Source organism: Lissotriton helveticus, chromosome 4_1 (genome assembly GCF_964261635.1).
Source record: "Lissotriton helveticus chromosome 4_1, aLisHel1.1, whole genome shotgun sequence".
Lineage (NCBI taxonomy): Eukaryota > Metazoa > Chordata > Amphibia > Caudata > Salamandridae > Lissotriton > Lissotriton helveticus.
In genome coordinates, this window is record NC_136063.1 from 1,728,740,223 (window position 1) to 1,728,755,838 (window position 15,616).

A 15,616-nucleotide genomic window follows, 5' to 3' on the forward strand; every position below is an offset into this window, starting at 1 on the left:
CCATCATGCTGACACAATGACCACATGGACACACTTGCTCAGATGATGTGAATGGCTACAGGCACATGCGCACAGCCACATTTATTAGCAGGCACACATACCGAGTGACACCTGTGTTGGATGTGTTTGGGGTGTGTACACACAAGCCGAAATGGGCTGCCTGGTGCAGTCAGAAATCGACAAAAGTGTAAATCGTAAAAGACACAACCATTCAACCATAAAGGCCCCATGACTTATGCTGCACAGAGTTAGTAGCCCCGGATGCCCAGCGTCCAGCACGGGCCTACCACCACGGGCTGCTGACTTGCAAGGCACTGGGGCAGGGTCACGAGTGCAGAGCAGGTTTCCGTAGATGACAAAGGGGCTTGTCGCGGAGTGTCTCGGTGGACAGTGGAAGGTGTACCCCCAGGGCATGATGCAGAGGGCAGGACCACGCTGAAACAGTCACTATGGTGGAGATGAATGGAACAGACACATGTCGGACACCAAGTCCGATCCAGCCAGATGAAGATGCAGAACACCACCAGGACATGGACTCAGACGCCATCAAGGTCCAACTAGAGAGTGCCCATGACTCATTACGCACAGAGTTAGTGGCACCGGTGCTCTTATGGGATTCCGCCTGCAATGAGGCTTGTCCAATGGTGTGGATTCCTCCACATCCTACCCGAGACACAGTTCCACATGTCTGACCTACTGGACCGTAGTGTAGGCCTGAGGCAGAGGTCAGCACGGGCAATTCACTGAGTGTCACAGGCTTAGGCTGGATGGCCCCACCGGCCTGCGTAGTTCAGGTTCAGTGGCACCACGGGACACGGACTTGCGGTGAACAGGGTTGATGGCAGCAGGTCAGTTGTTGATAGTGTTCGATCACCTCCGTGACTCTGATCGGGCTTTTGTCCGGACTGAGCCGCATCTTCCTCTTACTCCTCTCCGTGAGTTCATGGTTTGGACTCTGCTATTCATGATTTGCGACTAAGTGCTGGATGTGGGACCTACTGGTCTGCAGGGTAGGCCTGAGCCCTCATCCACGTGTCGATTGCATTGAATAGGGTTAGTGGCACCTTGTGTCGCCGGCTTGCGTTGAACAGGGTTAGTGGCACCACGTGTCACAGGCCTGCAATATGGAGTTCTGCCTCACTGCTCTAAGGGAGTGTGATGCTGTGGCCGCTGCCACGGAATTGGGGTCACTGCTATTTGGGACTCAGGACACAGTTCCACATGTGGGACCTACTGAGAGGAAGAGGACGCCTTTGGAGTATGTTAATGAGAAAGAAGTAAAGTGGGACAGCATCGGGGGGCCAGCGATGGTCTGCGGAGGCTGCAGAGGTCGCAGGACTGATGCTTGGAGCTTGCACCGGCATGTGGTGGGTCCTCTTTGACACATGCGGATGTAGGCACTACACTTAATGCACCAGCAGTTGATCTCCACATGGCCATTTCCATGGTTTGCACTCTGTGGTCTGTCCGGCACCTCCACGCCAAACCTGGCATTGGGTAGGTTCACATTCCTTAGTCACTTGCCGCTCTCGCACATGCCTGATCCATGCCTCTCCTCACATCCTGCTATTGTGTGTCTGTGGTGCCATGCCGTGGCTGGGTTGTGGGCATGGGCAAGGGCTGGATTCCAAATGGAGTTGTGTTGTCGTGTCTGGTCAGTTCGCATGTTCTGTATCATGTTGGATGTAGTTGTGCTGCGTGCCTATTGGCAGTGTTGTGAGTTGAATGACAGTGGGCTGGAGGTGTGTGGTGTTTTCACTTTAGACTTACTAATGCGAACTGCATTTCCATGTGTGCCATCCTGGGAGCGCTGGGTGATGATGGGCTGTCGGGAGATGTGAGTATCATGCACTCTGCCTGGGAGTTGGCCACAACATCGTTGAGGAGTCCCGGACGGTCCACTATTGCCTGCACATTCATGGTATGCCTGTGCTTTCTGTTGTGGTTGTTGTGTGCAGTGTGGGCAGGGGGCACGAGGGGTACATGTGTGCAGTTGATTGTCCCTGACACATGAGGGAATTCAGCTATGGCGTAGGGGCCTTGCTTGGTCTCCAGCTGCTCCTGCGCAGTGTGGGTGACATGGGGGTGCTGGGGTACCAGGATGATGTTGGCATCGAGGACAGGTGTGATGACCTTGGATGCTGCTGGGTGTGTGACTCCTTCGACTCTGGCAGTTGTGGGTTGGATGGTACCAGAGGCCGGCATGTGCTGCTCAGTCGGCAGCTTTGTCTGCGATGGATGTTGGTTGTCCGCTGGGTTGGGACCGTCAGCAGGTGGGGGATGTGGGTCAGGATGCGGGGGATGGTTGTCCTTTTGGGCCTGTAGTGGGCAATGTCCTCCACTGGCGTTGGGTCTGGGCGGCAAGTGCTTTTCAGGTGGGTTCGCTGATTTTGTGTACGCTGCCCCTGTGATGTTCCCGGGGTGGGGTGCGAGATGGGTCCTGGGGGTGGTGGCGGGCCTGGGGTGGTTGCGGTGGGTGTTGCGGCCCTCATGGGTATCCACGTTGCATGATCATTGTCTCCATGGCATCTGTGGGTCTTCAGGTGTGGCTCTTGGCTGGGCTCCCTTTTATGCTGCAGGTAGTCGTCCTGCTTAACACCAGAAAAAGGCAGGTGTTAATTCCATGCTGCTACCGCGGCTTATCGCCTGTTTTTGGTTTGAATCAAAGATCCGGCAGTTCGATGTGAAAGTGGTGTTGTAGTTTTTTCATGTGATTTTGCACCGGAACGCCTACTCTGCATCTCATTAGGGTTAGTTGGTGGTGTCCACCGTGGAGATAAATGTTGGGGTAGTTATCGCGTGAATACTGGCGAAGTCTGCAGTTTGCACCAGCTTGTGAATAGGGGGTTAAATCTATCTCCACTTTTGATGCGTTAAGGTGGAGATAAATCGGAGATATGTCCTTGTGAATATCCCCCATTGCCATTTACATCGCCATTAGTTGATTAATGCTTCACAAAGGTAAAAAAAAAACAATAAAATTTTCAGTGCCAATAGATGAAAACAATGTCATTGCGAGACCTATTGCATTGTAAATGCTTGTTTACTGAGCATTTAGGGAGTCGAGGAAATACAAACATCTTCAGAGAAAAGGTTTTAACTGTGATAATGGATGACAAAGAAGTGAGAGGTGTTTGTCTTATGAGCTAAATTGGTGGTTTATTTGTGGAACATTCAATCTGGTAAAATCAATGAGGCATCGCACTTTAGGATTCCTTTGAGGTAAACTAGAATTATTCATGAGAGTTAGATGTGCATTTGACTACCTCACCCTAACCTTATGTTATAAATTGTAATTCAAGTCTTCATGCTTACTGGCCTTTTATGAACCAATTATAGTTCAGTAATATTATGGTATGTATCTTGACTGCAAAGCGATTCTCAGCCTTCCTAAGGATAAAATGTGTTTTTATAAGTGGCACATTCATTTTAGCTGGGAGAAAGATGAAAAACTTGTCACAGAAATAGCCTGAAATGGAGTCTTAACCCCGTCAAAGGCCATCTCGAATGCATTACTGGTGTAGGAAGTGTTTCTTCGGGAACAGAATCAGCATTGAAACAAAAACAACTAGCAGGCACTTCCAGTAATTGGCAGCTGTGTGAACCAAATCTGTCGTCACTCAGCACCGTTTTGAGTTGATTTCTTTGTCGCCCTTTGCCCTTTAGCTGCACCACAAAGTATTTCTAGTTATGGGTGCATCAGTCTATGTCCTGACATTTGGAGGCCCGGAGAAAAACCTTATACCCTAAGCATGCGATTATGTGTTGTGTAGCCGGATCAAGTGATTTTTCTTTTCAGAAACTGCAAATACATTCTTTTGGTCTATTCTCAAACTGTGTCCTTATGGGCCAAGCATCACACAAATGTGGAGCGGAACACACGGACATCCATTTAAATAATGAATTTAGACAACATCATTGGGGCTGTGGTTCCTTTCGAAATTCATTATAAATTTTAAAAAACATAAGTAGAGGCTAATCAAGCCGTGTAAAGAAAACAAATGCTCGGCTGCTAAGATAAGGAGTGACGTAACGAAATTTGACCCCCCCCCCCTTCCCCTCCGGCAAAGTAGATGGAGGGGGACCCACACGCTTCGGACCCAGTCAGGAGCTCTCAGGCCAGGGGCCTGCCATCCGTGCACAGGGCCAGTGTGGGCCCCTGGAGCTCAGCGCCCCCGCGCACAGCAGGGGCTGCAGGGGCTTATGTTACGCCACTGAAAAAGAGAGAGAACCTCCTGAAACTACATGACATGGTCTCAGCAACTTCAGTGTGACAGCGGGTCAGATTGCGGTGTTGGATAACACACTATGCTCAGTTTATAGAAGAACTCACCACGAAGCTAGAATACCTGTAATGTAAGCACACACAATCAAAAAGCAAGTAAGGCTACACATGAGAACCTAAAAACTCATACTGATTGTTCAACCTCACATCCTTGGAATGGTCTGTTACCGTCACCCCATTTGTGTTGCCACTAAGCTTGTGCTCTTTCCCTAAAACATGATACAACTGGCTTACACCTCATCGGCATATCTGATTTACTTATAAGCCACTAATATATGGTACTACATGTACCCAAGGCCTGTTAGTAAGATACTACTTGTAGGCCTGCAGCACTCAATGTGCCACCCACTTAAGTAGCCGTCTCAGGCACCACTGCAGCTTGTAGTGCACTTTTAAAACTAACAATTCGACTGGTTTAAAATAAACCTTTAGCCTGGCCTAAACCCTCCATTTTAATACATATAAGGCACCCCTAAAGTAGGACCTAAAAAGCCCATTAGTCAGGGTGCATAGTATTTAAAAAGTAGGACGTCTGTTTTTGTGTTTTACATGTCCTGATAGTGAAAACCTCCTACGTTCATTTATTACTACTGTAAGGCCTATCTCTTTCATTGTACAAATTTGGGATCCCTTATTACATTTAATAAATCCTGACTTTTGATTGGGAGCAGGTAGGAATTTCCAGTTTGGCCTCAAATGAATTGTAATGTGTAATCCTCTTTAATTGTAAATCACGATTCTAAGACCCAATTCACGAAAATACCACTTTTAGAAAGTTGTCTAACCATTTGGTGCCTGCTGTTAGAGGACCGGGTCACATGACTGTGAATAGCTTAGCTGTTGGGCTTTGTATATACCTCCCAGACAGTGAGACAATGGGGACCAGCTCTTGGCTGGAAGGACTATCTTGCCAGGATAGTAGGGACTGTGCTGTTCCCTGTCCCACTTACATTTCAAAGGGCTGCCTACAGCACACACACAAAGGGACCTAACACTAACCTTTTGTCACTTCAATCTTCTTGGAGCCTTGCCAAGAGAAGGAAAGAACTTTCCAGAACCTGATGAGGGTTTAGCCTAGAAGATTACACGACTTCAAAGGCTGGCACCAGATATAAATATTAGACTCTCAGAACAACTTTTCAGTACACTCCTGGATCTGGGGAAAACTTCAGAAGGACTGTCGAGACTCGCACAGGACTACCCTGCTGCTTGAGGCATGCCTTGTTCTCCAGAGTTCTGCCCAGCTGATTGAGGCCTGTATTGCTCCCCAGTGGACTACCCTGCTGCTAGAGGCTTGCTTTGCTGTTCGAACTCAGGACTACTAGAGTGGCTCCAAGGGTTTGTTGGCTGGTCTCTTGAGTGAGCTACAGTGACCTCACAGCTCCAGAGAGTTTGAATCATGCACTTGGTCTCTGCTGGAGGGAGTCCTAGCCATCCAAGTTGTGCCTTCCAGGTCCTGGACTCTTGTATGTGGCATCAGAGGTGCTGCTCCTGCCTGGCCCTGAAAGTTGGGACTTGGAAATTTTTCACTAAAAAGTGCCACCACATCCGTCAGAAGACAAGGACATACCTGCCTGCAAATCCGGCCGTGGTGCATCATCAGTCGACCTAACTTCACGGTAGCTCCCTCTAAGTTCTTCTCCTAGGCAGCATATCCTGTTCAGCAGGACCTCCAAAGAAATGGTATCTAGCCATTTGGAACCCTCTTATGCTAAAGATTTCACCTTAATCCCACTGGAAGTTTTCAACATCCAAAAAGTTGTCTAAGCTGGGAGGTAAAAATCTTCACCAGGTTGGACAGCGAAAGGCTTCTCATCGATGACAACAATCTCCTCGGCCTGGAAAATCCAACTTCTTCTGCTCGTTGCTTTTTAGCAACAATGTTGGCAGCTTAACCAAGACCTTGTCACATGCTTCTCGGCGATCCCGCCGCCTCCTTGGACACAGCCTGCTGCCTTGTACTGCTGAACTCTGCCTTCTCTTGGACTTTTCTTTTGAAAATGTTCTAAGTCCAAAGGTAAACCGAGATCGGGCCAAACCCACCTCTTGTATCTGCTTCATGCTCCATCGTGGTCTGTTATAACTTTTGACTTTACAGTGGTCTTGCTTGACCAGATACCCGCGGTTGGTGCTTTCTTCTTTTAGGAGCTAGATTTCACTGAAAAGTTTTAAAATTCATAATTCTTGTTCTAGTGATTGAATTTTATTTGCATTGGTGTTGTTTTATTTAATAAACTTACCTCTATTTTTCTGAATTGGTTTGGATTTTTTATTGTGTTGTCTTTTCATTTAATTGCTGTCTGTGGGCTGCATTAATACTTTACACATTGACTCTTAGTTAAACAGGTAAGCCTATCTGCTATGCTGCCAAGCTACCAGAAGGTTAAGCGCAGGTTAATTTAGTGATGTATGTGGTTTCTGACAAAAAATGTGTTTGTTGCCTAAGTGGGACTTCCACCCCCTCAACCAATAACCCAATTTCTTACGCTTTCTCAACAGACAGACATGCAGGCTTGAAACCACTTCAAAGTAGGTGCACAGCTTCTCCAGCAAGAGGTCCAGACTACAGGTAATATCTCTTCATCTATGGGAGACTGGCTGTCAGATAAATCCCAGCTGTGATCGCACAAAAGCTCTCTCAATACTCTGAGTCATAGAGGACCTGGAACTGAAATAAAGAGGAGAGGGTAGGTTTAATATAAAACTTTCAGACATGATATGTAGATCCACTGTTTCAAACTGTAGCTTTGGGTTGGGTTGACTCTTTTTCGAGTGTTTTGTCTAGGCTGTTCTCCAGACACAGCCTTTGTGTACAGCCTATCAGGTTTGCTGCTTGTTTTTAGGCCCTTAAATGCAAATGTGCTATGTTTACTCTTTAACATTTTAACAATTTAAATCACATGGAGGGGCTCAGCCACATTTCTCTTTACACAGTGGGAATTCTGTACTAAAAAGTTTGAAGGCCACTGGTCAATGATGTCCACCCAGAAGCAATTCTATACAAACTACAAGGAACTGACGGTAGACAGTGGAATATCTATGAAGTCTCCTTTGGGGTCAAAGACTGTTGTCTAAGGCATACAAGGCACTATAAATACTTGGCCAAATAGGACCAGCTCCAAAGTAGCAAGTGCGCAATCTAAAGAAACTGAAAACTGAAAGTAAACCAGAGTCAGAAATATAAGAATAACACTGGAGTGTATACATCCAAGTTTTTACCTAATGGCACCATGAGAACCCCTTTAACATTGTCACTCTAAATGAGTCTTGGATGCAATGAGGAGTGAGTATAAGACAAAAGATGTGGAGGAAAGAATGGTGTAAGAGTCCTGGACTAAGGCCCTTCTATGCACTAACAGGCAAAAAGAGGGAACAGTCCACAGGAATACTTCCTCAGTATTTCCACCCTTTCTCTAGACACTTTGGATGGAGAGGTTTAGGAGGTGTAATGAGGTGTAATGAGTGTGAATCAATGGAAAAAGACACATGCAGGTCTTGGTGAGGGTAAAGAGTAGGCCATAGAGGGTCCTACTCATTTGACTCTGTGGACCAATGGGTAGAGCCCAGGATGTGCTATTATATTGGGAAATGGGATTAGTTGTACCAAAAAAAAGAAAAACAAACTGCAGTGAGATAACTACAGAAACTACTAAACACCCTTTTGGCCTAAGCCGGTTCTTCTTATTACTATGTGCTTTAAAAATATTTGATATACATACACTCAGTGCAAAGCTATAAAAATAAAAAACAATCTAAATCCTGCAGTATGTGGAGTTGCTGATAATGTTCTTCTGGGAAACCACATGCTCAGAACCACAGTCAAGGGAAGAGTTTAGTGGTTGTGCAGCATCTCATGCTCTGTCTCTCCAATATCAGATGACCGGTGTGGGTGAGAGGCCTCCTCTTGGTATGATGGGGTTTGGGGTGGTCAGTTATGGAGGGGCCAGCATGACTCAAGGGGCTAACAGTTACAGCCCAGGCCTACAATCGTAATCAAATGTGAAAGGAGAACCAGTGAGATATGATGCCACTTGGTATAAATGTTTTCATCATAGAGATGTACATGTGGTCTACAGGTTAGAGATACCACATGGGATCAATGTTCCTATCACAGTTAGATGGGTGAGCCAACAGGTGACATATACCAATTAGGACCAATGTTTTATCATAGAGATGTACATGAGGCCTATAGGTCACAGGTACCAAATGTGATCTATGCGCAGAGGGTGGCGGAGTGAGCTAAAGAATAATGATGGATTAAACCCAGATCAGTTAACTGGGATGAGTGCTTGCAATGTTCAGCACTCCGTCCATCATACACTTTGGTTTTGCTCAATGCACTATCATAGACATGAAGATGTGTCCTACATGTCACAGAACAAAAAAGATTTCTTGTGACACCCCAAGCAAACCTCTTTGTATTCTGTTCAGACCCTTTCATGCTGACCAGATGAACCTTCGGTCCAAGGTCCTATTTATTCCAACTATGCATGTTATATGCCAACCGACAATATAATCCCCACTCGCACATATTGCCAGTCCCTTAAACCGGCGACGGGTTCGTCGATCTCCTTCCCTTTGAGGTGGCATTCAGCCAAAATCTTATGCACTGATTACATGTAGGTGACGAGATGTCTTGCTCTTCTATGATACAAATGCACTGTGGATCCACTTGCAGCCTATTCCGTACATTATACTGTTCATGATCATTTCTCTGGTATAAATTAGTATTACATGTCTCCTTGTTGCGGCTTGTCCCTCCCTGCCTACCGCGGGAGCACTTAGCTTGCCTCTGATTTTAATCCCACCACCCTCACTTACTCGCGCTTTTGCGCTTTTAAAATCACTTTTCCCCTTACCTTGTCTCAGGGGCCCTGCCCTCGACCCCCTGTCCCGCGCGGCCGATTTGGACGCTGCTGCGGCCCCGCACTCAATTTCCTGCCGCCTCCAGCGGACACTCTCCCGGACACGCCCACTCATTGGCCACGCCCTCTTTTCCGGTACTTAGGAGCTGACTACAAGCTCGCAGTTCATTGGATCCCTCCCTGCCTACCGCGGGAGCACTTAGCTTGCCTCTGATTTTAATCCCACCACCCTCACTTACTCGCGCTTTTGCGCTTTTAAAATCACTTTTCCCCTTACCTTGTCTCAGGGGCCCTGCCCTCGACCCCCTGTCCCGCGCGGCCGATTTGGACGCTGCTGCGGCCCCGCACTCAATTTCCTGCCGCCTCCAGCGGACGCTCTCCCGGACACGCCCACTCATTGGCCACGCCCTCTTTTCCGGTACTTAGGAGCTGACTACAAGCTCGCAGTTCATTGGATCCCTCCCTGCCTACCGCGGGAGCACTTAGCTTGCCTCTGATTTTAATCCCACCACCCTCACTTACTCGCGCTTTTGCGCTTTTAAAATCACTTTTCCCCTTACCTTGTCTCAGGGGCCCTGCCCTCGACCCCCTGTCCCGCGCGGCCGATTTGGACGCTGCTGCGGCCCCGCACTCAATTTCCTGCCGCCTCCAGCGGACGCTCTCCCGGACACGCCCACTCATTGGCCACGCCCTCTTTTCTTGTACTTAGGAGCTGACTACAAGCTCGCAGTTCATTGGATCCCTCCCTGCCTACCGCGGGAGCACTTAGCTTGCCTCTGATTTTAATCCCACCACCCTCACTTACTCGCGCTTTTGCGCTTTTAAAATCACTTTTCCCCTTACCTTGTCTCAGGGGCCCTGCCCTCGACCCCCTGTCCCGCGCGGCCGATTTGGACGCTGCTGCGGCCCCGCACTCAATTTCCTGCCGCCTCCAGCGGACGCTCTCCCGGACACGCCCACTCATTGGCCACGCCCTCTTTTCCGGTACTTAGGAGCTGACTACAAGCTCGCAGTTCATTGGATCCCTCCCTGCCTACCGCGGGAGCACTTAGCTTGCCTCTGATTTTAATCCCACCACCCTCACTTACTCGCGCTTTTGCGCTTTTAAAATCACTTTTCCCCTTACCTTGTCTCAGGGGCCCTGCCCTCGACCCCCTGTCCCGCGCGGCCGATTTGGACGCTGCTGCGGCCCCGCACTCAATTTCCTGCCGCCTCCAGCGGACGCTCTCCCGGACACGCCCACTCATTGGCCACGCCCTCTTTTCCGGTACTTAGGAGCGGACTACAAGCTCGCAGTTCATTGGATCCCTCCCTGCCTACCGCGGGAGCACTTAGCTTGCCTCTGATTTTAATCCCACCACCCTCACTTACTCGCGCTTTTGCGCTTTTAAAATCACTTTTCCCCTTACCTTGTCTCAGGGGCCCTGCCCTCGACCCCCTGTCCCGCGCGGCCGATTTGGACGCTGCTGCGGCCCCGCACTCAATTTCCTGCCGCCTCCAGCGGACGCTCTCCCGGACACGCCCACTCATTGGCCACGCCCTCTTTTCCGGTACTTAGGAGCTGACTACAAGCTCGCAGTTCATTGGATCCCTCCCTGCCTACCGCGGGAGCACTTAGCTTGCCTCTGATTTTAATCCCACCACCCTCACTTACTCGCGCTTTTGCGCTTTTAAAATCACTTTTCCCCTTACCTTGTCTCAGGGGCCCTGCCCTCGACCCCCTGTCCCGCGCGGCCGATTTGGACGCTGCTGCGGCCCCGCACTCAATTTCCTGCCGCCTCCAGCGGACGCTCTCCCGGACACGCCCACTCATTGGCCACGCCCTTTGGCAGCACTATAAATCATGTGCTTCTACCGTTCGCGCAGCGGACGGGCGCAGCGGGCGCGCCGTTTGCGCGCCGAAGGCGCGCCTAAGGCAAGCCCGTCTGCGCCCGTCCGCGACGGGCCGGGACCAGGGGCCACAGACCCTGCCCGTCCTCTGGTATATTCTTCGTCACAACTCTCCTCTATCCCTGCCGCTATCTCTCTTACTCCCTCTGTAGCCTTACACTTATCTTCCCACGACATCTATGTTTCCCCTCCCTCTGGGTCGACCCCGTCCTCATCCCCTTCTTTAATCTCCACCGTGCCTCCTCCTATGCCCTCCCCTGCTCGAGTTTTCCCCGGTTCCCCCGCTGCATCTGCCATTCTTCTTAACACGCGCTCTGCTGTTAAAAACCAAGTCGCTCTTTTCAATCTGTTGGACACCGACCCTCCGGATTTTCTTTTTCTCACTGAAACTTGGTTTTCCTCTTACTCACTCCCAGACCTTCTTGCTATTCTCCCCGCCTCTCACTATGCCCTCCGCGCTGACCGCCCTGATGGCAGAGCTGGGGGCGGCGTGGCGATGATAGCTCGTCGCACCCTGCAGTTCCAACTTCTTTCACACCCCGGTATCGCTGGTGTTGAGTTTCTGGTGGCCCGCTCCCTAAATCTTCCGGTACCCCTTACGGTGATCCTCCTTTATCGCCCTCCTCACAACATGCCCTCCTTTGTATCTTCTCTCCAGGATCTCCTGGCCACCCTGGCTGTAAATAATTCCTCATTAATTCTGCTTGGAGACTTTAATTTTTGGCCGGGTGACCCGCGGGAGGATTCCTCCTCCAAGGATTTCTCTGCCACTCTTCGCTGCCTCAATTTTTTATCGCACGTCTCGACTCCCACCCACACCCATGGACACATCCTCGACCAGATCTGGTCTTTACGTTGCAACCCCACAGTCTCCTCGATTCGCCCTTGTGTTTGGTCTGATCATTCTTTGATCTCTTTTTCCATCCCCTTGGTTCAACCTGAGAAAGCTCCTTTGCCCAAAAACATCTGGGCTCGGAGCTGGAATAAGGTTGATCTTAATGATCTCTCTTGTTCCCTGTCTTTATCGGCCCCTACTCTGACCGACCTTCCTGTGGAAAATCAGGCGGCTGCTATCCGCACCTGGCTTTCCTCGGCTTGCGACCAGGCCGCCCCTCTCAAAAAGATCAGAGCGGCCCGCCTTCACGACGCCCATAAGTGGTTCTCCAGCGACCTCAGATCCCTGAAACTAGAGCTCAGGCAGTCTGAACGTCGCTGGCGTCGTGACTACTGTCCCACTCTTCGCTTGAACTATAAGGCTCTTCTTCTTAAATATAAGTCAGCCATCCTAGCCGCCAAGTCGAAATACTTTTCGGACCGCGTCGCCCTCTCGGCAAATAAATCTCGCGAGATTTTCACACTGGTCCGCAGCCTTGCCACTTCTGACCGTGCTGGTCTCTCTCCTGCCCCCTCTCAATCTCTTTGTCATTCCTTGAATGACTTTTTCATCAATAAAATTATCAACATTAAGGCCAACATTCCCGTCGTGCCCTATCCCGACGTGCCGGATCACTCCCCTCCCTCCCCTTCTGTCTTGGACCACTTTAAGCCTATTACACCAGAGCTCTTTCTTGACCTTCTGGTTAAGGTCAAGTCTGGCTCGCCGGCGGACTGTGCTCCTGCCCGTATTCTCAGAACCCTCTACACCAGCTGTCCCACCCCCCTCTTACCTTTCTTAACTCCTGTCTGGCTTTGGGTTCTGTCCCTTCTTCTTTTAAGTCTGCCATCGTGCTTCCTATCCTGAAGAAAGCCGGCCTGGACCCTTCCCTTCCATCGAACTTCAGGCCGATCTCTCTCCTTCCCTACCTAGGGAAAATACTTGAGAGCCATGTGACTTCTTGTCTCTCCTCCTACATAGAGGAGAATAACATCCTGGCCTCTCACCAGGCTGGCTTTCGACCCGGCCACTCAACCGAGGCCGTGGTCCTGGCGGTCCTGGATGAATTGAAGGGCAAGGCCGACAGTAATCTTCCCCAGGCCTTAGTCCTGCTGGATTTGTCCGCTGCGTTTGACACGGTCGATCATGCCATCCTCCTTGACCGTGTCAGCGCAGCGGGCATACAGGGCTCTGCCCTCTCCTGGATCTCCTCCTTCCTTCAGGGACGGTCACAGGCTGTTCATCTTTCTCACTTTTCGGCGCCCTCCCTTCCCGTCACTTGTGGTGTACCTCAAGGTTCTTCTTTGTCTCCTCTTCTTTTTAATCTTTACATCCGCCCTCTCATTTCCTTGCTTCTTGAGCTGGGGGTCTCGGTGTACAATTACGCGGATGACCTCCAGCTCGTCTTTGACCTTTCTTCCCCCCTCACTCCCTTTCTAAGCTCAGCTCTACCCTTGTCTTTATTTCTCAGTGGATGAGCTTCAACCATCTGAAGCTCAACCCTGACAAGACTGAGCTTGTTCTCACGGGTGGTCCTTCTAATCCCTGGTCTTCAGTCCACTGGCCCCTTTCCTTTGGTTCCCCTCCTTCTCCTGTTTCCGCTGTCCGGACCTTGGGCATCAAGATCAGCAATGATCTTTCCATGCACGCACACATCAGTTCTGTTGTATCCTCTTGTTTTCTTTCCCTCCGCCTCATTCGCAAAATCTCCCGGTTTTTTTCTGTTGATGCCCTCAAACTCATCATCACTGCCCTCATCACTTCCCGCCTGGATTATGGCAATGGCCTGTATGTCGGCATTCCTGCCTACGAGACTCGCCGTCTCCAGGCCATCCAGAACCAGGCGGCCCGTCTGGTCCTTCGTCTTCCTAAGTTCTCCCACATCACCCCTGCCCTTAAAACCCTCCACTGGCTCCCCGTTCATTTCAGGTCCCACTTCAAACTCGCCTGCTTGGCCTTTCGGGCTCATGCCCGTTCTGCTCCTCACTTCATTAACTCTCTGATTTCTTCTCACGCTCCCACCCGCACTCTTCGGTCCTCATCCCTTTCTCTTCTTCACGTCCCCCGTTTCCGTAAATCCCGCACAGGTGGCACACGCTTCTCTGTCCGGGCTCCTCAGATTTGGAACTCTCTCCCTCTCTCTATCCGCTCTATTCCTATCTTCTCCCATTTTCGCAAAGCCCTTAAAACTTTCTTTTTTCTCCAGGCTTTTCCTGAATAAACCCCTCTTTCTCGTGCACTCTGGTTAGACATCGAGGTGATCCCCAGCGCCAGGAAGCCGCTTGGCCACAGCGCGCTTTAGAAGTCCCTTTTTCATTTCATTTCATTTCAGTGTTGTAATTCATTTATATCACCCATCCAATGCTTAATTTGAGTCAGTGGTTGCCAATGGGGACAACCGATTCAAAAGGGGGGGGTGATGGACAGAGTATCTAAATTAAGCAGAACACTCCTACCCAGTCAAAAGATCAGGGCTTGATCCATCACCGTTTTTTAGCTCACTGCACCATCCCAGTTCAGAACCTGGCTACATGCAAATTAGTCTGATCCTGGCCCAGTGCATCATGGGAACAGGGCAGACCAAACTACCAAGCCAATTCTTTACTGGAAAGGAAACAAGCTTCCGGGTACCGGTTTCTGGCATTACAGCCGTCTTCGGCCCGGCTTGCTTGAATCCTGATGGTGCAGTGAGCAAGGGACTCACATCTGAGCATACCCTTCCACACTTGTGGTGGCCAAAACGATTCAAAAGGGGGTGGTGATGGACAGAGTATCTGAATTAAGCAGAACACTCCTACCCAGTCAAAAGATCAGGGCTTGATCCATCACCGTTTTTTAGCTCACTGCACCATCCCAGTTCAGAACCTGGCTACATGCAAATTAGTCTGACCCTGGCCCAGTGCATCATGGGAACAGGGCAGACCAAACTACCAAGCCAATTCTTTACTGGAAAGGAAACAAGCTTCCGGGGACCGGTTTCTGGCATTACAGCCGTCTTCGGCCCGGCTTGCTTGAATCCTGATGGTGCAGTGAGCAAGGGACTCACATCTGAGCATACCCTTCCACACTTGTGGTGGCCAAAACGATTCAAAAGGGGGTGGTGATGGACAGAGTATCTGAATTAAGCAGAACACTCCTACCCAGTCAAAAGATCAGGGCTTGATCCATCACCGTTTTTTAGCTCACTGCACCATCCCAGTTCAGAACCTGGCTACATGCAAATTAGTCTGACCCTGGCCCAGTGCATCATGGGAACAGGGCAGACCAAATTACCAAGTCAATTCTTTACTGGAAAGGAAACAAGCTTCCGGGGACCGGTTTCTGGCATTACAGCCGTCTTCGGCCCGGCTTGCTTGAATCCTGATGGTGCAGTGAGCAAGGGACTCACATCTGAGCATACCCTTCCACACTTGTGGTGGCCAAAACGATTCAAAAGGGGGTGGTGATGGACAGAGTATCTGAATTAAGCAGAACACTCCTACCCAGTCAAAAGATCAGGGCTTGATCCATCACCGTTTTTTAGCTCACTGCACCATCCCAGTTCAGAACCTGGCTACATGCAAATTAGTCTGACCCTGGCCCAGTGCATCATGGGAACAGGGCAGACCAAACTACCAAGCCAATTCTTTACTGGAAAGGAAACAAGCTTGCGGGGACCGGTTTCTGGCATTACAGCCGTCTTCGGCCCGGCTTGCTTGAATC